This window comes from Cuculus canorus, chromosome 7 (assembly GCF_017976375.1).
Source record: "Cuculus canorus isolate bCucCan1 chromosome 7, bCucCan1.pri, whole genome shotgun sequence".
NCBI classification, from domain to species: domain Eukaryota; kingdom Metazoa; phylum Chordata; class Aves; order Cuculiformes; family Cuculidae; genus Cuculus; species Cuculus canorus.
The window spans coordinates 32685289-32708254 of NC_071407.1; the positions used below are offsets into that span (position 1 = coordinate 32685289).

The 22966-nt window shown below is 40.5% G+C and overlaps 1 long non-coding RNA gene across 16 annotated transcripts in view; it reads left to right on the top strand.

Annotated features, from left to right (window-relative positions):
- The window catches only part of LOC128852689 (uncharacterized), a 101668-nt gene extending 79263 nt beyond the window's left edge, over positions 1-22405 (top strand). For 15 of the 16 annotated variants that reach the window (XR_008450671.1, XR_008450674.1, XR_008450662.1 and 12 more), the window contains 9 exons: positions 1603-1728; positions 2494-2542; positions 4619-4745; positions 7182-7308; positions 8073-8337; positions 10293-11450; positions 11929-12083; positions 12170-12255; positions 15082-22405. This is a non-coding gene — a long non-coding RNA (uncharacterized LOC128852689). Of the gene's footprint in view, positions 1-1602; positions 1729-2493; positions 2543-4618; positions 4746-7181; positions 7309-7681; positions 8338-10292; positions 11451-11928; positions 12084-12169; positions 12256-15081 lie in introns of all 16 variants that reach the window. The other variant, XR_008450665.1, reaches the window with a different exon arrangement.
- The last annotated feature ends 561 nt before the right edge of the window (positions 22406-22966 follow it).

The window sequence follows — 22966 nt, forward strand, 5'->3', positions numbered from 1 at the left end:
CATCAGGCAGACAATGCAAGGAGATCTCCTGTGCGCAAAGCAAGCCTTAACAGCAGCTGTGATGTGCTTGTCTTCACCGCAGTCTCAAAAAGGAGAAAACTTTAGGAAAAAGTTATGAATGATATGGATAGAAAATAGAGTACATTGAGGAAAAGTTTGGTGCTAGTCAGGGGCACATTGACATTCATTTCAATAGAAATTGGGTTACTGCTTGTATTTCAATTCTTCTGCCTGTGATAACATAATACACACTATTTCCATCCTCTTTTTATTCCAGTTCATACATTTCCCAGTTTTGGGGGTCATTGAGTTTGTTCATGAGTTTAATAACAGACAATACTGTGTGCACTGTAAATATTAGAACTGTACTGAGCAGATAGCTATGGTGCGAGGTTACTGATGTAATGCAAATATGCTTATTACTGTTAGAATTTCAGCCAGAGAAAAGTCCAGACATTATCATTTTGAGTAATGGGATTTTTTTTTTCCCATCTTATTTACAGTGCACAGTTCACTGGTAAAGACTGTTAGATCTGAAATTGCTAAAGGTACTCAACCTCAAATATATTTGAAGCCATTCCCTGAATGAAGCAGAGCACACTGGTAATAATGACAATAATAAGTCCGTCGCAAGGCATCTCATGGAAAACTTGTCAGTACTACAGAATTTATATGCAGAAGATCTTGGTACCTGCAGTCAAATTTGATTTAATATCAGCACTTTGTACTTTAAGTCAGGGGTTTTGTTGACAGATGGATGAACATGAGCCAGCAGTGTGCCCAGGTGGCCAAGAAGGCCAACAGCATCCTGGCTTGTACAGAAATGGTGTGGCCAGCAGAAACAGGGAAGTAATTGTGCCCCTGTACTTAGCACTGGTGAGGTTGTACCTTGAACCTTGTGTTCAGTTTTGGTCCAGTCGCTACAAAAAGGACATTGAGCTGCTGGAGCGTGTCCAAAGAAGGGCAATAAAGCTGGTGAAGGGTCTGGAGAGCAAGACTTATGAGGACTGGCTAAGGGAGCTGGGGTTGTTTAATCTGGAGAAAAGGAGGCTGAGGGGAGACCTTATTGCGCTTTACAACTACCTGAAAGGAGGTTCTAGGGAGTCGGGTGTTGGTCTCTTCTCCCACGTAGACAGTGATAGGACAAGACAAAACTGCCTCAAGTTGCACCAGGGGAGGTTTAGGTTGGATATTAGGAAAACTTTCTTTGCCAAAAGGGTTGTCAAGCACTGGAACCGGCTGCCCAGGGAAGCGATGGAGTCTCCATCCCTGGAGATGTTAAAAAAGCATGTAGACATGGCAATTTTGGAAATGGCTTAGGAGGCCTGGTAGTGATATGCTGATGCTTGGAATTTATGACCTAAGAGGTCTTTTCCAACCTTAATGATTCTATGATTTGCACAAGGGACTCTAAATACAGGCATGTGTCTGTCTGTCCAGTCCAGGTTTTCAGCCAGGACGCAGGGGAGAGCTGCTAGGGAAACCCCTGGGTGTTGCATGAGCTGGTGGGATCCTGTGCCTGAGCTAGCTATGTCACCTTGAGAATACCAAAGCCAGATGTTTCCACTCTGAACTGCTGATTGACACTGGTCTTGCTTACAGCTAGGGCTGAGCAACTTTATTGAGTGCTGCCTCCATTCCTCCCATCCGTTAAACATGGAGAATTACACTTGTGTACTACAACTACTCAGTTTAGAGTTCAGACTTGCGAACCAACTAAAATGTCTGGTAAGTGTTTCGTTTGGGAAACTCTGAAAAAAATATGTTGTCTGTACATGGAGTGGCAATTATTCTAAATACACAATTCTTTTTAAGATAAACTCGAAAACATCCGTATCTTAATGCACTGGGAATTCATTTTATTATATTACATATAATGCTGTAGATGTACTTGCAGCAGTACATTAACAGACCATTTAAGCAATTTAAGTGGATGTGACTAAATGCTTAGATTGGTGACCTGAAGTGTTTTCATTTTTAGCATGGCTTAAAACACAGAAATATGTTTGAAATGAGGACATTTATTAGACGCTTGCTTTCACAATAAATTACATAAAATAAAGCAATCTAATCATAGAAAGAGACATAATTAGTTAATTAGAAATCAAAGGCAGCTGAAATAAAGAGTTTACAAACAAGCTATAGGCTAAAAACCCACACACAGATCCTACAGCACAGATCCTATCATTTATCCTGATGGACTGAGAGTACCTGGAAACGTACCTACCTAATGCCATACATAGATGGTGATTTAAATTCCTCATCTGCCACCACCACAGTAAGTGGGATAAAGCCTTCAGTTGTGTGGTTTGAGCAGCATAATTGCTGTCAGCACCTGGAGCAAAAGCTGCTCTACCATGTGTAGAGAATCCAGGGGCAGGAGGAACCTGCTGAAACGGGAGATGCAGTGATGATGGGTTTTGGAGATACTCGACATGTAAGAGCAAAAGTGGACTGATAATTTACTATGTTTGCTCTTCCCACCTTCTCTAGGAGCTCTGATAAATGCTTGTGCTGATATGTAGAGGATGTGGAAGAAGAGGTAAGCAAAGCCAATGATTATTAATATTTTTACCAGGATTGCCACGGTTACATCTAGTTTATCCTGTGTTTATTTCCCTGACATGACTGTGCTTCAGAAAAAAACAACAACAGGAATATGCCAGGAAGGTGAAGAGCTGTTAAATACAAAAAGCTATTTGAGTCATTGGTGCAAAGAAGGAAGCAGCAGCAGACCTTATAAAAAACTGTTGGTTCTTTTTTTGTTTCGAACAGTGTTATCAGCTACTCTCTTCTTCATTTGAAATAAAGGCAATAACAGAATCTAAAATGCAAAAAACTAAACGCTCAAGTTCTATTTGTTCGTACACACCCATATGAAAAATGACCCAACAGAAAACATATGTCTCTTGGCATGTACTCCAGACCCCACCCCTATGTGCTTTGTGTGGGACTGTCTAGATACATGAAATTGTGCCTACTATTTTCTCATGCTGAGATGTAAACATTAAATCCACTGTCCCAGTGCAGCATTTGTACTGATGGTAGAAGAAGTGGACTGCATCTCCCTTTTGTGTCAAATGGTATCCTTGCCTGAATCGTCCAGAATTATCCCAGCAATGGGTATGGCCCAGAAATATTAATGAATCCGGTCTGGGCATCAGCACTATTGTCTATAAGCTGCCTTGTGTAAAGTGATGTGTGTGCAACAATCAGGTTTTTTGTGCTATTTCTCTGTTTCTATTGAATGTGTATTATAGAGTTTAATCAGTGAAATGAATTTACTAATGAATTTGTTAATAGGCTTGCCATAGCTGATGTTGGAGGTTTTATTCTGTTCCTTTCTTTTTGTTATTGTTTCCATATATTAAAAAAAAGGCTGCTGCAACTGTTTGGCAGCTTTTGTTACTTTTTGTTTTAGACAAATGACAAGGATAAATTCAGTTACAATTTCTTAGATGTAAAGAAAAATTAATAGAAATTTTAATAGCACAATCGGCTTAACAGAATTTGAGCTCATGACCTTTGCATTGTAATGAAGCCCGTTTATCTGCCAGCCTGGCAGTCTTTCACTCCCACGTGTGGGGATATTCAGTTACTGGAACCGGGAGAATAGGTTTGGAAGAATTCAGAAATGTTTGTTCCGTTTTGTTTGAACGCTGTTCTATGAATGCGTTGGATACATACAGAGTCACATAGCACGTGTCCTGAGCATTAACCACAATACCAAGGGGTATATGCAGAAAGACGCAGGCTTAATATGTGTAATTAACTATAAATATTTAGGAAACACAGACCTGATTTAGGGCAGTCCCTTGTGTTTTGAAGTGACCCACATCCTTGGCAGCACAGGGTATTTGAGCCAACATCATCATTTGTGTCTCCTACCAAGCAGTGAACTGGCCGGTCCTTTTGGAATATGGGTGCAAGGTCTCAGTGTTAATATTTTTCACATGTGGATATGCACAGTGCAGAACATATGCATGTGTTGCAAATATCAGCCAAAATTCCTGGAGCCTCCTGTATGTCTTCACAGGGCATGCTGTGGGTCGCTGAGATTTCACAGAGCTCCCAACCCAGATGCTGTCCCTGGAGCACCAGCCCTTGCTCAAGCCCGTCTTGCCTTTCATTCAGCAGTATATTTCTGGTGCCACCAATTAATTCCAGGCAAAGGAATTCCTTGTCTGAGGAATGCTGCTGCAGTCTACTGGCATGGTTTTGTCCCCTCCAAAACCTTCCTACTGAACCATGAGGCACAACAATGAAGTGGTGGGATGGGATTTCTTTGACTGCAGCCTGTGTCATAGTGACAGTGACAGCAGTTTTTTGCCTTGTCACGGTATCAATTGTCTACCAAGGTGCTGGAAAATGGGAAGCTGACTGCAAAAGCCTCGAAACATCCCCAGCAACTCCCAGAAAGAGGCAAGGCTGTCTAACACCTCTGTGTGCTAAAAAACTTCCATCAAGGTTCTGCACAGGACAACTTTCTTCCCTGTATTCTCAGTAAATATCACAAAACACCTTTTACTTGGCAGAAACACAAAATTCACTCATGAAAAGCAGAATTGTTATAGTAGAAGTAGTAAATAGAGGCTTTCTTTTGCATGACTACGCACAGGTATTTCATTAGAGTTTCAACAATGAAAAAGGAGTTTGGGTGCCATGGGCAAAAGGGAGATGAACTGGGGATAACTTACAAAAGAGAATGGATGACTGGAAGGAAAGCATCTATAAAGGAAGCACAGGTAAGTGCTGGGAAAGAGTACTGGGCAGGGCTAAGGCTGGTGTGGAACTGCTGTAGATGGGTTTTTAACGTGGGATTGAACACACCTCTGCCAGGAATGACACAGAGAGCATTTGGTCCTGCTTTGGGGTTCAGGGTGGACTGGAGGATCCAAGGATGTCAGTCCCTGCCTCGTAATTCCGGTCTGTCATCACATATTTGGCGCTTGCAAATAGCACGGAACTTAGGTGTGAATGTAACACAGGAATGAGATGAACAAGTTACATGCTCTGAAATTAATTTCACCATTTGAGAAGAAAGTTACCCTTTTGAACAGAAGCCCATCCTTGTCTTTTGCACCTCCTAATCTGGTCAGGCATTAACTGAAGGATTACATGTCCTGAGAGTCTGCCAGCTCAAGTGTGGTAATTTTTAGGAGGTTTGAGCTTCTCATCCCTTTCTAGAAGTGTGTTATAACAGTTAGTGTACGACAGGACATAGCCCTTACACAAAGTGTTACAGGATCCCTTTGTGCTGCAGGACGTCTCAGCACAGGAGCGTGGACTGCTGCAGAAACCTTTTCTCCATTCCTGGAGTAACAGCAAGAGCACACTTATGCCAAGACTGCAAAGCTAGAGATTGAAATTGTCTCCTGCTGAGATCAGAGCAGGGCAATAAACTGATTTTCACTTTATTCCATGGGAGAAGTAACTTGCGCTGTACCTTATCCCTACTGCACTGTGTGTGTTGTTAATTACATCCTAATCTATTATCATTATCACTATCATTATCAATACATTATACTAAAGAAAGACATAGACTTTAGGACGAATATGTTTGGTATTTTTTTCTGAGCACTGTGAATCTGTTAAAGAAAGGATTTCATACTTTCTCGTGGTTGCCTGTTAGAAGTGAGTGAACCAAGTGGTTTCATTCCCATTCTGCCAGTGCATCAGTAGTGGATAATTTCTAGCCAACACAACCTAGCAACTTCCATTTACATGCTGACCTATAGGCGGGGGTTGTGTTTGGTCGAATGCAGTGTCAAAAGTTACAGAAAACAGCTTTTAAGTGAAATCAGCCATGACAATTTCAGACAATTTTCGGACATAATAGTAGAGATTGCTTTAGAAATGCAATGGGAGAGCACGAGAGACTTTATGTTATGTTGTGTTCACCTTCAGCTGTCCCAAGAGGATTGAACGAATGGACTTTTTCACACGCACCGGACAGCTGTCCTTATTTATGACACACTTTTTTAATATTATGAGGCTTCAACCTCACACATCATAAAGCTCAAATTAAAATGGGTCCCTCTGAGCTTTTGCAAGGTATGTGCAAATGCCATAAAGTGAAGTGGGAGATGAGCAATGACAACATACTGCATTCTGCATCACAGTTAATGGTAACCAGGGTGTGTCCTGACAGTTTTTATCTCCCACTGTATATATAACATTTTGAAGAGCACCCTTTAATGTTCCCTTACATTAGGTTAGCTTAGATTAGGATCAACAGAAACACTAAATGTGGTCAATGCCTATATGCTCTTGATGTCCCTGACACAACAGAAAAATACTTCCCATTTGTGATGGTAGAATTTGACATAACTCACCTACAATGAGACAGCTGCCTTCACATCTCAAAGCCCATGGCTCTACTTTTGTCTCCTTCTTCTGCTTTCACTGCTAAGAAAGAAGCACAGACCCACAGTGCTGAAACCTCGTCTGGTTTGGGCTACCTTGGAGATGAAGGAATAGGTGTTGAGAGCTATAAGGTTGTAAACTAGTGTTTTCATAGAGTATATCTTGCTCAGCACCTGATTTGTATAATTTTGGTTTCACCACAAGCAGTAGAATATTAGAGGTGTCAGTATGACAAAACAAGTGTCACTAAAGAGAGGCAGTTTCTAATCCACACAAAGTTTTAACTGTGAAGAATTAATTTCCCTGGCATTCCCATGGGAAGATATGAGAGTGCACTTCTAGAGATGAAAAATGCTCAACTTCATAACACACCCATGCACTGCACTGTGCACTTAGCTCTGCTTCTGCTCCATGATGCAATGACAGTTACTGTGAGTTGATGAGAGTGAGGAAGCCCTCATCATGTGCATCTTCCCACCGAGCACTGGAACAGGCTGCCCGGGGAAGTGGTGGAGTTCAGAAGAGTGGTAGAGGTGTTCAAAAAGCATGTAGATTGGGCACTTTGGATCATTCTTCAGTAGGCATGGTGATGTTTAGTTGATGGTTGGACCTGATGATCTTAGAGGTCTTTCCCAACTTTCATGATTCTATGATTCTGTGGCAATGACCACAGCATGACCTCTGCCATCCAGCAAGGCATGGGTGCTGATATCAGGTGGCAGTGCCGGGACATGAATTGTTGTCTCATAAGTAGTATTCATACATATTACATTGCTCTGTTACTTTAAGTGAACATCTTTATTTTACACATGCAGGAAATATGGAGATGTTTATGAAAGAAACGAAGATCTGGGAGCTGGAGGACAAAAGGCTTTTCACCTTGCAAGAAAGGGATGAATATTGAAAGAGAAGAGGAGATGGATCGGGAGCTCATTTTTGAAGGTTGGGGTGGTTTTTCCTTTCCTTTTGTTTCTCCTCTATTCATTTAAATGAGAATTGCACAGAATAATAATCTCCTTGTTTTGTCTGTGTGATAATTGCATTGATAATTTAGTATGATTTAAATAATCAAATTCATAGTGTTTTGTGTGTCAGTGTCTAAGGAAGGGTTTTCTTTAATCTCCAAAGATGCATATTCATGATGCCATTACACATATAGCTAAAGAAATTACAGTACCATTGTCTGCTTCAAACGAGTCATCCACTGCTGCTTTTGAAAAAACAGATGAAACAGTGAAAACACAATGTGATTTATTTGTACTTTCAAAGTTCACCTCCTCACACTTTGGTAATGGATTTCTTTATCTATCAACAGATATCCTTGTCATTTAACATCCATCCAGCACAAGCTATACTCAAGTTTAAGTGCTGTGTCAAGCAAATGCATGCCTTGATGTTTTTCTGCTGTCTCCGACTCCTGTTTTGCTCTTGCTGCCGCAGCAGAATGGGTCCTTGGTGTGCCAACCATGTGCCTTGCGCTTTGCTGGTTGTGCTGTGAGTTATCCTGGGGATACAGCCAAGGGCCACGTCTGCCTCCTGGGACGTGAGCTCTAGGACATCCCAGCAGCCATGGGCACAACTTAGTTTCTCCTCCGTTTCTCATCACTGACCTGTGGTGCATGAGATGCTTCTGCGTGTCAAATGCAGGAGCCCCATTTTGTTCGCCACTATTCACTTTCTAAGCATAATATACCCATGTTTTCTAGATTAATGTATGTGTCGTTGGAGCTTTGAACATTATGAAATGAGGAAAAGTAACAGTTGTGAAAAAGAACACAAGAATAGCCCCACTGATGACTGTGGGAGTTTTGATCAGGCAACGCTTACAGGAACAGGCTTGCAAGAGACCTCACTGCAGAGCACAAGATAATGAACTCATGCTAAGAAACAGCTTGGATTTTTATGATAGTCTATTTTTGTATTGGATTTTAACATTTGCTGGATCAAGGTTTAACTAATTTATTGTCTAAGGTGAGTAAAATACCCTAAGAAGCATCTTTATGGAATAGTATTTGTCTTGAGGGAAAAATAAAGTTATTCTAGAGATATGAATATTAACACACCACAGGTCAAATATGTGTAATTTTGTTGAGTTTAAAATTTAATCTGTTATATATTACCATGCTTTAATACTAAAATGTATTTATTAAGAGAGGTAGCCATAAGACTGCAATCGACATATACTGGTGAGACAGAATTTAATAAGAATCAAGTCCCATTTTCCTGTGTTTTGTGACTCTGCTGTGCTTTTGCCATTTTGAAATCCACAGCACAGGGTGGAGAAAATGTCAAGAGACATGAAAAGATAAAATTATTTTCCAAGATAATCGGCTAATATTTGAGTATGAAAATATTACCCTGAAATCCATTGAACCAGTCACACACTAAGGGGTCAAGTTAAAGAAGGCAGAAGAATCCAGCTGAGAAAAACAGTTGTGTTAGAGATGGGTGAATCACTTAATGCAAAATCCTCAGTTAGCTATTTTTTATTCTATTGTTCACAAATTGTTGTGAAATAGCTCATGAATTTTCTCAATTATACGTACTTTAGTTACTATGCCAGTTTTGTAGATAACTTGTTGTATGTGCTATGAGAGATGTTTCTTGTCGCGTGGATCCAGCATGCTCTTTGCTGGCTATTTTTCTTTCCATCCATTGGAAGGCTGTAAAATTTAGGCTTCCTGCATGAACAGCTTTCTGTAAACTTTCAGAATATATTCACTCTTATTGTTATTTAATATTTGCATATACCAGTAGGAATTGGCATAGAGTTCAAATAAAAGAAACAGAATTAAAGTATGTTTTCACAAGAATGGGTAATTTACGCCTCGGTAGAAACCTGTGCAGTATAACTGAAATAACAGCAGGAACAGGGTGGATAAATTACATATGTACATATCAATATTTTTTTATATGTGTTATTAAGCTAAGAATGGAAAAAAAAACCTGCTAGATTCTTGCCTTTTTACATAATTCCTTTTCAAACTGGAACCAGGATTTTTCTAGTTCGGTTGGTACATAACAACAAGGACTGCTGACATATGGGCAATCTGACTTGTGTCTTTCCTTCCTTCCTTCCTTCCTTCCTTCCTTCCTTCCTTCCTTCCTTCCTTCCTTCCTTCCTTCCTTCCTTCCTTCCTTCCTTCCTTCCTTCCTCCCTCCCTTCCTCCCTCCCTCCCTGGCAGAGCCTCAATAGAAATGGAGAACACAAAATTTATTGCACAGAGCAAACCCTTATTTGTACCCCTGGCCAAGCAGTCTATTGTCATTATAGTAGATTTACAGTTAAACTGATGTTTAATCCCTGGAGAATTTTGCCTATTTGCTGTGAAGCCTGAGCTAAGGTACAGCAATTTCTAAGTGTGCAATTCAAGAAGGATTTTTTTAAAATATATTCTTTATGGGGATTTATTTCTAAAAATTATTGATGGTTAAAACGAAAAGAATTAGATGTTTTTCTTCCGTTTCATCTGAGGCAATTAATTCCTTAATTACTGAACACAGCTCTTACCAGTGGCTCTGATGAAGTACGATATTTCCATTTTTTCAGACTCAGTGGTCAAAGACTTTTCGTTCATACTATTAATGGGGAAAACATTCCTGCAATGATAAATACTTTTGGTGTTTAGATTAATTTATTATGTCTGTTTTAAAGTATTGAGGATAGAGTTAATTTTTTTTAAAAAGTAAATTTTTTCAGATGTACAGTTATTCAGGCTGTGGCATCCACTCGTATGACTAAAACAGTTAATAAAAACACCCCAGTTTATTATAACATGTCTTTCAAGTGATATTGTATACCCCAAATACTGTTGTTTTGCCTTCTAACTTTGTCCCATGAGCTAAATTTTGACTGTTTCAGGAAAAGCATAGGAGTAAATTAGAACTAATGCATTGATTTTTTTAACCTATTAACTATGTTTAAGAGCCTGAGGCTGCACCAGAGAGCGCTGAGTGCGTGATGGAGCTCAAATCTCTCGGACGGAAGGAGAAGCCTGCATGTAATCAACACTTTGCAACAGAGTGCGTGACAGAAATCCAGCTGGAGGAGCTGTGGGAGTGAGAAGCCCATCTCAGGGAGAAAAATCCCTGTGGGAAGATGCACGCAGGGCAGTCAGTGCCTTTTGAAGCACCGGACACAGTCTTGAAAACAGCAGAAATACTCAATGGGATGTTTTCTTCTTTGAATTTTAAATATAAAGTTTGGCAGATAAAAGTCTGGCTTGACTTAAGGAGTTACTGACTTTATCCTGGATGTAGAGCTGGCCTCAGATTTGATAAGATGCCTGAATACAACAAAACATGTGAATTAACAGCAATAATCATGCACAAGTAGTCTGTAACTCATGCATTGACACCAAGTCTTAGAATAAAGCTGTTACTATTTCTTGCTTACTCCCCTCAGGTTAACTTTTTATACTTCCAGGGACATTTATTGAAAAGGAAAAAGGCACTTGCTGTATAGAACCCCTCCACACAAGTACAGCTCCATGCGTGTTCAGGTTAGCGTAATGACCCCAACAGTTACTGCTTACACCCTGCCCCAGAAAGCCCTTTCTGCACATGCTTCACTTTGGTGCTTTATTGCTCCTAAAGCCCCTGCCTTTCTTGGACAATGTCCTCCTGCACTTTATCAAGATCTCTCTCCCTATGATAAATGGTAAGAAAATAATGAAGTCTTTTAAATTTCATTTTATATGTAAAAAATGCAAATTGCCACATAAACATTTGAGTAATGCCCCTGCCATGGGTATCGGCTGTGTTTCACTGCTGGTCAGGCTTCTGCTGGCTTGTGATTTCCCAAGCAATGTAGCTTGGCTGGAAGCTACTCATAATTCATCATTTTTGCCATGTAAAAGTCAACAGCCCTCTTATCACAGCAGGGAGAGGAGAGCACAGGAGGGATTTGGCAATGAACCGGCTGATGCACAGAAAAGCAGGGAAGACTCCTTCAACATGACAGGTGGTGTCCTAGGAAAGGGAAAGTCGACTTTTTAGAAAAGAAAGCATCAGCACCTGTGTATTCTATAGTTGGTTCTCATCATCTACAATTACGCAAGCAGTGCTGCTTTGTGTTTGAAAAGGTAAACATCCAGTGAATGTAGTGAATACTTTCACTTCATTTTTAAATTTATGGCATTCATAAGACTCAGATTCAAGATTTTTATGAAACTTTGAGGTGCTTCACTCTGTTCCCACCTCCTATATAAGTGGGACATATAAAACACATATAAGCATTTGTCCTCAATATCCCAAAGCAAAAGGAGTGGCATTGTTGTCCAGCTCATGCCAACCACCACTTTCCCTCCATGCCAATGTATGTGGTGCTGAGGTGGGTCATTACAAGCTCTCCTTTTCATGCGTTGCTCCATGCATGAATTACTTCTCCATGAAGCTCTGCTTCCAGGCAGAATGATCCCTTAGGATAATATTTTCAAGTTTCACAAAAAGTCCTTACAACCCCTCCTAAAGAGATGTGATTTATTATTTGTTTATCTTAACTTGCAAGGAGATTGAAGAGCCTTCACTTTGTGAAACCTCTTAACAATCTTTCCCCTGCAGAGAAAGAGAGTGAAATCCAGCATCCCGAACTGGAGAACTTATCACTTGAGAAGCCACTGATCCCTTCCTGTGGTGAAGAAGAGACTGTAGAAATTTTAAACATGGAGAGATGATCACGTCGTTTACAGGGAGCAAAGCCAAAAACTTTATTATAGGTAATTTTCCTCACCTAAACAACAAAATAAAGAAAGTGAAGAGAATATTGGATTGTCATTTTCATAGAACTATTTCTCTTTCACAGGCTAACATCAAACTATTGCTTGAGATATGGCATTAGGGGGATATTCCCAGCATGCAAATATCCCACAGAGGCAGAGATAAGAACCGGTAGGTTTAATTTGGAAAAACATGTATTTTGAAGTTGCATTCTAAGCACTAAGCTGGATCATTTCTATCCACCCTGCAGCTGAGAGAGCTGGGGTTGTTTAGCCTGGAGAAAAGGAGGCTGAGGGGAGACCTTATTGCTCTCTACAACTACCTGAAAGGAGGTTGTGGAGAGGAGGGTGCTGGGCTCTTCTCCCAAGTGACAGGGGACCGGACAAGGGGGAATGGCCTGAAGCTCCACCAGGGGAGGTTCAGGCTGGATATCAGAAGAAAATTCTTGACGGAAAGAGTCATCGGGCACTGGAACAGCTGCCCAGGGAGGGGGTCGAGTCACCTTCCCTGGAGGTGTTTAAGGAACGGGTGGATGAAGTGCTGAGGGACATGGTTTAAGGGAGTGTTAGGAACGGTTGGACTCAATGGTCCAGTGGGTCCTTTCCAACCTGGTGATTCTATGATTCTATGAAGGGCACTTTGCTACCTCCACACCAGGGCAGCGAGGTGGGAAGACTCTTTTGGTACCATTCTCCAGAGCATTCACGTTTCACAACCCTGTCTGGGATGTTTTTGATAATGACCAAACATTGGCCAGTTGTTGTGTTCTAACGGGGTGTTAAGGCAGTTGGCAGATTTTCAGTAGTGTTTGTGGGCACATGTGATGTGAAATTGCAGGTAGAGACTCTCAAAATCCAGTCATTCCACTACAGACCGACATGAAAGAAAAGATGAATTAATCCTTGTCACTTTAGGGGGAAAAATAATTTCCAGAAATTTCTCTCCTTATGATAGACACTGAGACATTCTCTAACCACATTCAGTGAAGATGAAATAAATCCAGTTTCATCCTTTTCTTAAAAATGCTCTGGTAAAAAGGGAGATTGCAAAGAAAAATCTTTACAGTGACAGCAACCGGAGGAAAAGGTTGATGTGCTGAAATCTATCAATAATACCATAGATTACTGTGGGTTTTTTTCCTATGGTGTTGATGTCTAAGTAAATATTAATTACCTTTAATTAGTTACGTTCAGATTCTAGACTGAATGCTTTCATACAAGAAAGTAACAACAAGTTAGGATTTTTTTTCCTGGCACTGCTTTATAAAGACAAGCAGTGCAGCTGAGGGCGTTGTGAGAGGGGGTCATTTCTCATCAGATTTGGTGATTTCCATCACCAAACGCTAGTTTACTTGGTCTCCTCTGGTGATTGATTGTGGTGGCGGCTGTAGGTGAAGGAAATGGCTTTATCTGACACTGTCCATCATCAGATATGAAACTACTCTGCCTGGAAATGTTATGAGTCAGGACTTCACTTTCTATTTTACCAAAATTAATGATTCTTTTTCTTGGCTGATGGTAGCTTTGGGTCTAATTAATTTCCTGTCACAGTGAGAAGCACTTGCAGAAGAGGAAATAGTAGGGAAAGCAGATGAAGCTCAGGTAAAAGATGCATTAATTAAAAGCTCAATTGGTGTGGCAATATTCCCCACTTCTCTTCAGATTTCCTGTTTATTTCCTTTATAGCCAATAAAGCCCAAGTCTGCCATTGTATTAAGCGAGAATAGAAAACTGTGTAAAATCATATTGCTATGAGAAAATATCTATTTTCTAGGTAATAGCAGGACAATGCACATCTTTAACCTATCATAATCACAAACTAAACAGCCAAGAAGAGTGCATTAGGCAACCAATTACCTGAAACAGTCTTCAGAAGACTGTTTTCCCAATAGTGCTGCAAGACTCTTCTGTTTTTCAGGCAGCAAATGTGCTGGGCAGATATGAGAAATGAAAGCTTGTTTGGCTTGCTTAGGCATTGAAGCTTTACTGTTCTCACTCCAGCCTGGTTGGCTGTGTTGCAGCCCTCTTATCTTAGTGGAGGACGTGTGGTCTATCAGGTGCTTCTGAAAGCAGCTGGCCACTGCCTTGGTCAGAGCATTTGTCTTCATTGTGTGGATGATGCTGAGCTGCACCCCTGCTTTTCACTGGATTCATTCAATTAGGACCGACTCCGTGGTTTAAGTTCTAATCCATGGCATCTACCACCCCCAGTAACCAAAACTGATAGAAATATTCAGGTGGTTAAGAGAGATAATGCCTGGGGTTCACTCAGTGTGTGCATTTTAAGCAAGGGACAAGGAAAAAAAGATTAATATTTTAGACAACTGAAGACAGATATTTGGAGTCAAAAGCAGTGGTGGTGTTTGGCTGAGACCTGAGTTCACTGTCCGTGCATCTATACAATGTGCAACATTCAAATGGTGAGTGAATTCCTCGTTTTGAGACATTTGCTATTCCCTAGCAGAGCACCTTGTTCCTAATACCCTGGAAGTCTTAAAACATGATACATCTTCTCAATGTATTGCAGGAGAAAGTCTCTCCCTGGGAATATTAGTGACTTTACAACTGGAGAAAAAAATTATTCTTTCCCTAAGTAATGCAGCTTCTAGTGTGAATCTAATTTTAGATTCCCTCTGTCACCTCTAAATCTTTGCTCTTTGTCTTTCTGACTTGATAGAAGGGCATGTTAATTATCAAGCGTCACATTTATATGGACAGATCTTTCATCAACAAAGCATATGTCTTTCAGTTTTGTAATTGTTGAAATCACATCACTTTTCATGTTTGAGTAGCTGAACAAGCTGTACCTGCAGTTCACGTTTGAAGCCGGTAATCTAAACAGCCACAAGGAGGGAGCTGCCTTTTCAAGGAAAGGTGTGTGTAGGGGTAGATATTACTTGCAATATTTATTTCCAGCTCCTAAAATATTAGGTAAAAGCTTGCCCCCCATCAAGTCCATGAGTCTTGAACCTTCATCAGCTTGTGTGTTTCCTCCTAGGAATCTGTTGGATCTGCTGCTCTCTGTCTACCTCCAAGTGCCTGCCAGGATGTTCTTTTCACCCACACAGTGTGAAGCTCTTTCTGTCTCTTCCAGGAAACCCCCAAATTTTTGTGTTTCAGAGGGCTCAAAGCACAGATCATGTTGTGCTCAAACTCCCGTTATCAACAGAGAACACGCCGTGAACATGGGGCAAAGCGTTCCCTGTTCATGCAGCTCGTGCCTGGTCCATACACCAACAACATAACTTTGCACCCCTCATGAGCACTCAGTGATGCAGTTTTCTATTAGGTTTTTCTTTGAATGAAGTCTGGATCAGTCTCTGCGAGAAAAATGAGATGTGAGTGAGAATTTGTTCTTTGTTGGGTTTCTTCAGCCGTTAGATTTCAGATGTGAACTGCTCCTATTTTATTTTGTTCATGATTTGTAATAGAGAAAAGGCTTTGGAAATCCACTTGTTCTTTCCAAGTCCTAAAAATCAGACACTTTCCAAAGCCCACAGCATGGCTTTTGCAGCAGATGACTCCTCCTGCCTAATTCACACCGTGAATCCTGTGACCGATTCACACTGTGTGAAGAAATAGTGAATAAACAATATACAAAGTGTTTGATACAGTAATTCAGATGGCCAAAAGCCTCCCACAAAACATTACTTGTAAGGAATTAAACAGTACCAGGCAAGAGGTATGGCACTTCGATTCTTGCCAAGACATAGAGCAGAGGGAGGAGCTGATGACCACCTGCCAGTGCAGCAGGAACTCAGCAGAGGGTGCCAAGATGTGAATTGGGGTCAGAGTTATCCAGTGTGTCCTTAAATGTTGGGGGAGGCATAAAGAGAGAGGTGGTTGAGTGTGCCTGTGGCCAGATATTTCAGTTATATTGAGTGGGAAGACTGAGGGAAACTTCTGGAAGATTTAATAAGGAAGGAGGGAGAACGGCAGCAGGGCAGATGAAATGTTTTGCTGACAAATGCAAAACAATGCACATTAGGAGGAAAATATGAACTACTGCTCACTGGTGAGTTCTAAATTAGCTCTAAAATTCATGAAAAAGAGTTAGGCATCATCGCGGAGAGTTAATAAAAATATCTGCTGAGTAGGCAGCAGCTTGCAAAAAAAAAAAAAACAAGCAAAACGTTCAGATGTTTAAAGACTTGGAACAGAAGCTGCAACTAAAATATGATGATGATGCCACCATGCACATGAACGGTATTGCTTGATTTCAAAGGCAGTGGTCCTGCTCTTGTACACAAAGTAGTGGAAAGAAAAGACCTGTTAATCAGCAGCTACAGCCACCGAAAGAGCTGCATGAATTTATACTGAAGAGATTATAGAAGAATGACTCGGTTTGTGAGTCCCTGTGATAAGTCCAGTCTTCCCCTTTTCTCCCTGTTCTGCATCAGCTCCCATGCAAGAGTGACTTTGCCGTGATATAGCCTACATTAAATTTGAAGTGATTTCTACTAGTGCAAAACAAACCAGTCATCATCTTTTTAATGTTTATGTGGACTTTTTTCTTCTAAAGTGCAAAGGGTTTTTTTTGATAATTACTCAAATAACATTATGAAAATAAACTAAAAAAGAGCCATAAAAGTACAAGTTGGATGGTAATTCTGCATATAGAATCATAGAATCATTTTGATTTGAAAAGACCTTCAAGATGATAGAGTCAGGCTGCAAAGTTCAACATTTAGTCCAAAGAACTGCTCACTGTAAAGCCAAAGGCAGGCCATGATGCTCAGTGCCTTGTTTGGCCAAGTTCTGAAAATCCTGCAAATACTATGTGCCAAGAATTACTCTCTCATTAAAAAGCTGATCTCCAGTCTGTAAATTTATTTTATTCCAACTGCTACATGAAAAGCCGTAAAACAATTTATGAGCTGAAAAATGCTCATCTTACTGCCACAGCAACTTGACATATGCCAACTTTAATTCTGGCTTTCCTAAAGCCTCTGTGCAGCTTTGTGGATGAAGGTGAGCTGTGATGCTGTTTCAGCGTCTGTTCTAAGGAAGGAATCTTCATCGCAAATAAAAGATGATGTCTGATTTATTCATTGAATTATAATTTTACAGACAAGTATTTAAAAGGCTCTGCTGTTATCAGTGCACATACTTAAGTAGTATCTGCTTAGAGAGAGGGAGAACTTGTTGTGGGTGGTACAAAGGACCTTCTAAGCACACCTCTGCAGTGTGGGGCTATGCCTACAGTGCAAAGCAAACCCTCATCTTTGCATCCCCTCAGAGTAGAGGAGCACCAGGGTGTTTTATCTGCTGATGATTTTAGGGGAAATTATCAGAAGAACAAGAAGTTTCTGCCATCTGCTCATTGGTGCAACTCAAAGTCTGCGTTTGGGTGATTTCCTCATAAGCTCTGGCTTTCCTCCTAATGGTGGCCACCTGGTTCTGACAACTCAGCAGAGCAGGCTCTGCTGTACAGTCTCACACTGTGGCACAACCAGTTTAACATCTTGTTCAACATCTAATCAAGCACCAAATGCTTCAGGAGGAACAAAAAGCAAAAAAAGGGTTTGGACGAGAGATCACCTGCACTTCAATTAAGGCATCCTTTTAATCTTTCTTAACTAGTGAATGATTTATGCTCAGAGTGAGAAGGCGTTTTATACCTTCTGCAAGGGCTCAGGCTGCTGTGTCAATGAACTGTCTATTAGCTCCAGATGTGGTTTAGTTCCTTTACAAACTCCACCCTCAGCCTCTGCTGTGCTCTGCTCCTTCTCTCTGAAAAGGTGTAGGGCTTTCCAGCTGCAGGACCGAAACTTCTGTTGCCCTAAATACGCCCATTCAACTCCTGGCGTGCCCAGACACCATGCCATGCTACTGTCTCTCAGCTGTCAGGGTCTCCATCCTTTGTTTCTTCCCCTGAAGCTTTCAAACCCTGCCAGCCAGTCCAATTCTTTTCCTCATCAAAGACCCTGCTTCTAGCATCCAGCCTAAATTTACCTCTGTCCATCCGAGGACCTCATCCTCAAGCCATTAAGATTTTATTCTCTTTCTGCTATTTTAGTGCTTCGTAGTCTCTCTGTGCACAAATGTTAAGAAAGCTCAGGCAGGGTCATCACCTTTGAGCACTGTATGCTAATGCTGATAATCTGCTGGGCACTAACACAGATGTCTATGCAGTCTGCAGCACTTCCCAGAGCACTTGAAGTCCTATTCTGCATATCTTCGGTTCATTTCTCTTACAGCACTAAGTAAAATACAAGCAAGAAAAGCAGAAAAACTAGACTTTAGGAGACCATTTCTAGAAGGAAGGTGAAGCAGAGATTCAAAAGCCACTTAGTGAGTTGAAAAGCCTTACAGGTGCAGCTGGAGCACTTTGTCGGGGAAGGAATCCGTCCAGATGCTGCTGCAGCAGCATCCCGATCGGGGCTTCTGGTGTCTGGTCTCATGGGTTGAAAATCTGTAGACTTAAGTTACGTTTAATCGACACTTGTGAATATCAGATGGCCACCACAACGCAAAGGGATTCTTTTTACTTACTCTGTCATCTCCTGTAAGAATCATAGAATAGTTTGGGTTGGAAGGGACCTTAGAGATCATCTAGTTCCACCCCCCCTGAAAAATCTCAGTACAGAGGTGAAGGAATTCTCCTTCTCTTTGATCTGAGCAAAACAATGTTCTGTGCTATTTGGATATGATTTTCTTATCACCTTTTCTGTAAAAAAAAACGAGTAAAAAAACAAGGGAAATGACCATACTTCATACTACAATTTTCTGTCCCTAGTATTCTGTCATTTCTGTAGTTGCTCATTGTACGTACCTAATTTGTCTTTATTACATCAGCAAAGTAAGGCTAATATTTAGACTTCGAGCAACACATCCAAGAGTCAAAAAAACAGATGCATTTTTGTGACTCATAAATGATACTTTTTTGTAGTCAGTGTAACAAAGACATCAGCACTCTTATCGGTATCATACACATTGTAGACTGTTAATAACATTACCAATCAGCTCTAAGAGTACTATAGCATAGTGTCTTGAAAAATATGCTGAAAATAATTAAATTAAATTATTTACAATCCATAGTTAATGGTGCAAGGCACATGTGTATTCTCCTTTGTTTATGATGCATCCTATCTTAAAGAATAAATATGGTTTTTTTAAGGTACTTCAGTTTATTTCAGCTGGACTCAGGAGCCTAAATACCTTAAGAGCATAAACCTACTATTTTATTTATTATTATCAAATACAATTCAGTGATCTCTGAAAAGCTTATAACATTCTCACAATAGATTTCAGGTTGGTTTTGGAGGAGTCTTTCTTCCTCAGGGCAGAGCTCTGTTTTGCTGCATTTCATTGCAAATTTTACTGAAATGCGAAGAACACTTTGATTCAAGTATTTGACACTGATCTTTCAACAAATTTCACTCTAAGAGCCAAATTACGGATTGTTTTGCTCAACGGCTGGTTGTAAATGCCCAGGTGGCAGAGCATGGCCCCAGTCCCAGAGGCAGCTCCCACTTTGTTTCTGATTTTATGGCATATAGCGAGAAAAGGCACAGAAGTTTCATGGGCTTCTGGATTACCTCCTCAAGTTAATAAATATATTTATGGCTATTGTGTCAGCCCATGGAGGCATGAACATAGTTTCTACATTACCTGTTGCATAATTTATAAAGCAAGACCACAAGATGGGCAACTGTGCAAGCCAAGGTGGGGATGAACACTGTTTTGGCTCGCGGTGCATCATTGCTCCACATCCTGGCATGGATGATGGCACCTTTCTCTTTGACAGCCACTCAGACCAAAACTTTCTGCTGCCTACAACCTTTCTGAGATCAACGGAGAAGAAAGAGAAGCACAGCATACCATGCAATTGAGTTATATGGCATAAAATAAATGCCAGCTAAGAGAGACATCATCCAAACCAGTTGGAAGGATGATAGCTTCTAGGACATCAACAAAAGGTTTGCAAGTCACCTCAAGCCACCAGAGATTGAAAAGTTCTTTCAGTCTAGTGACAAGTAATACCTGTAACAAGTTGAGCTATAGTGAGTATAGTCTTAAACTGGGATTTATCTCAGTTTTATCAGGCAGTAATAACAATTTGTGTGGAAATTTCCTAAGGAGAACCAGTTGCATGTCTGAGAAATTGCTGAGCAAATGGATGGCTTCCCTCCCTCTGACTGTGAGCCAGGAGTGCTGTGCAGGTGCAGGTGGTAAGACCAAAGGGGGCTCTTGGTTGTCTGACACCAATGCTTAATCCCATTCTTTATTTTCTTTTCTGAGTGCAGCATTTGCTCCTGCCTCCTTTGAAATCAATGGATTCTGCTTTGGAATAAAAGTCTGTCCGGGATTATCACAGGTTTCCAATGTAGACATACATTTGTGTTTCATAAAATATGTTGGGATGGGATAGATCTACCAGTGTAACTGTCTTCTAAATGTCACATTTAAACACCTTTCTTACTCATTGCTCCGAATGGTTTCCTACTGGTGAGATGTCTAAAAGGAAAAATGTCAATTTGCACTATATTTAATAATCTCTCTACAATAACCATCTTTTTAATTTTGCCTTTTCTCTCCTTTTATTATACTACAAAGAGAAGACACCTGCTACACAGTTTCCATACTATAGTCATATATGAAGATTTCAATTAGTAAACAGCTTGACTTGACAGTAATGTTAGAAGACAGGATTGAAGAAATGTAAAGCAGGAAGAATTCACAGATATGTTCTGTAGAACTTTGAAGTATATACTTGAAATATGTTCTTGAAAATACGACCACAGCTTTAAAACCATACCTATCATTTACTTCGTAACAGACATAAAGTTATCATTTTCTTGTCAGCAATTAGTCAGTCACCTCAAATAACTAGACGTATGAGACACTGAAAAAGTGAATTCAGAGCACGCAGATGGCTCATAGAAGCCACAAAATACGCACAGTTGTTTAAAGTTCAGGAGCGAAACATTTATTATTGAAAAACTTATTACTGTGCAACTGGAAGGTTAAGCACATCAGATCATGTAGCAATGCGGCAGTTATGACACAGCACATCACTAAAGTTTGTCATTATTAAGACAGTTCAGCTTTGTCACTGCTAGCAAGAGATGCTGGGATGTTCATCTACAGCAAAGAATTATTAACAACCAACATGATACTTCAGAAATATACTTTATTCATTACTTCAGCAATCGCAGTTTAAAGCACTTCCTAACAAGCTCGTAAATGCACAGTCCGATATTATACACAAATGGTATTTTAGCACTCTGAAATGTCTCGGCACTGCATTCCTATGAAGTTTTCTCTGATGGATGGGAAGACTGCCAGCTTCTTAACAAGAGTGGCAAAGTGTGGGTTAGAGAAGTTGCGTTAGACTCCATTGGTTTTAACTGCAGGGGTAATTGAGAATAAAAGCTAAACAGATAGGTCAAATCTATTTTTTCAAGTAATTATGAGTGATTCATACATAGAAAGTAGTGGTACTGAGATATAAGTGTATGTAAATTTTGGAAGTGATTTCCTAGAGAAAATTATTGGGTTAACAGTAGTTTAGCATCCTAAAATTAGAAATGATTTTAAACTTAATGTATTTGGGGAATAATCTACTGCATAGGAAAATATATCTGTCTCGTTAGAAGCAATTTAGGAACCAGAAAGCCTTTTTGATTACTGTAAATGGCTCCGAAAGAAAAACATCTTATTGCTGATGTGCATGACAGACGTGAACACACGCCTTAATGAACAGCCTGAGTTTGGCAGAGCAGCAAGACAGAGTCAGCATTTACCATCGCTCACAGGGCCAAGAACCACTCCTGAATTAAAATATTTTAAGGAACCGGGGAGTCAGGGGACCTTCAGACCATCCACCCACACTTCACCATCTCAGCATTGAAGTCCCCTTTGTGAAATTAAATTCCTGCTGCAAGTTAAATGAGAATTTTTACCCTTAAGATGTCACAACTGTTCTGTTCATTGGTATTCTCCTGGTACACAGCTGGGCTAAAGAAACTCTGCCAGAGTCACACAAGACTATGCAGAAAATATTCCTGGAGCATTTAAGGGCTGTTGGTAAGTGTGTGAGTTGGCCAAGAAAGCAGCTGCAGGGGTTTTGAGCCATCTCCCTTCCCTATAGTATTTATCCAAACATGTCAGTGCAGTTGGTGCCCCTTTGCTCCCCCCTTGAGCTGCACCTCACCTGGTTGTTTTGCAGGACCTGGCTCACAACTACCTCATTCTGGCAGATGAAAACTTTAGCCAAAGCTCATCAAGGGCACACAGCCCTATGTAGTGTCTTGTCACAGCCAATGAGCAGGGTAAAGAGTCCACCTAAAAGCAGATTCTGTGCCATACAGCATGAGCTTCCCACGGTTGTAGCTATGCATAAAAACTGAGAATGTTCAAGAGGATTTACAGAAGCATTTAATTCCTCTAATGCTGGCTGGATCCAAGGAAGTTACTGAGATACTGCATTTAAGTCTGTAAATCGGAAGAAATAAAAGAGTGAAAAAACATTGCCCGTGAATTGCAAGGTTTGCTTTGCCTTACAGAAAGATCAACAAGAACAAAATAAAACCCTTAAAGTATATTCTTTTGCTCACGTGAGCAGGTTTACGTAGGTAGCCCTCTTGTATCAAACTACGATATCCTTTGAGCAATATGTGTACTTCGGTGCGGAGATTTACCATGAGCCAGAGAAGTGAGGAGTACAAAAGCTCCTCTCACATTTCCAGTGTGTTTTCCCCTGATGTCTACAACAAATTCTTCAGTGCTTTTTTAAGCCCGTATCAAGGTGTTTCATGTAGGAGAGTCCAGCTGCAGGAGAGTCCACTATTCATAGGGAGACCCTTACTTAAGGGTGGCTGTCAATAACTTATGGTGGTTCCTTTCTCAGAGGAAAGATGTCAAAGACTCTGTGAAGG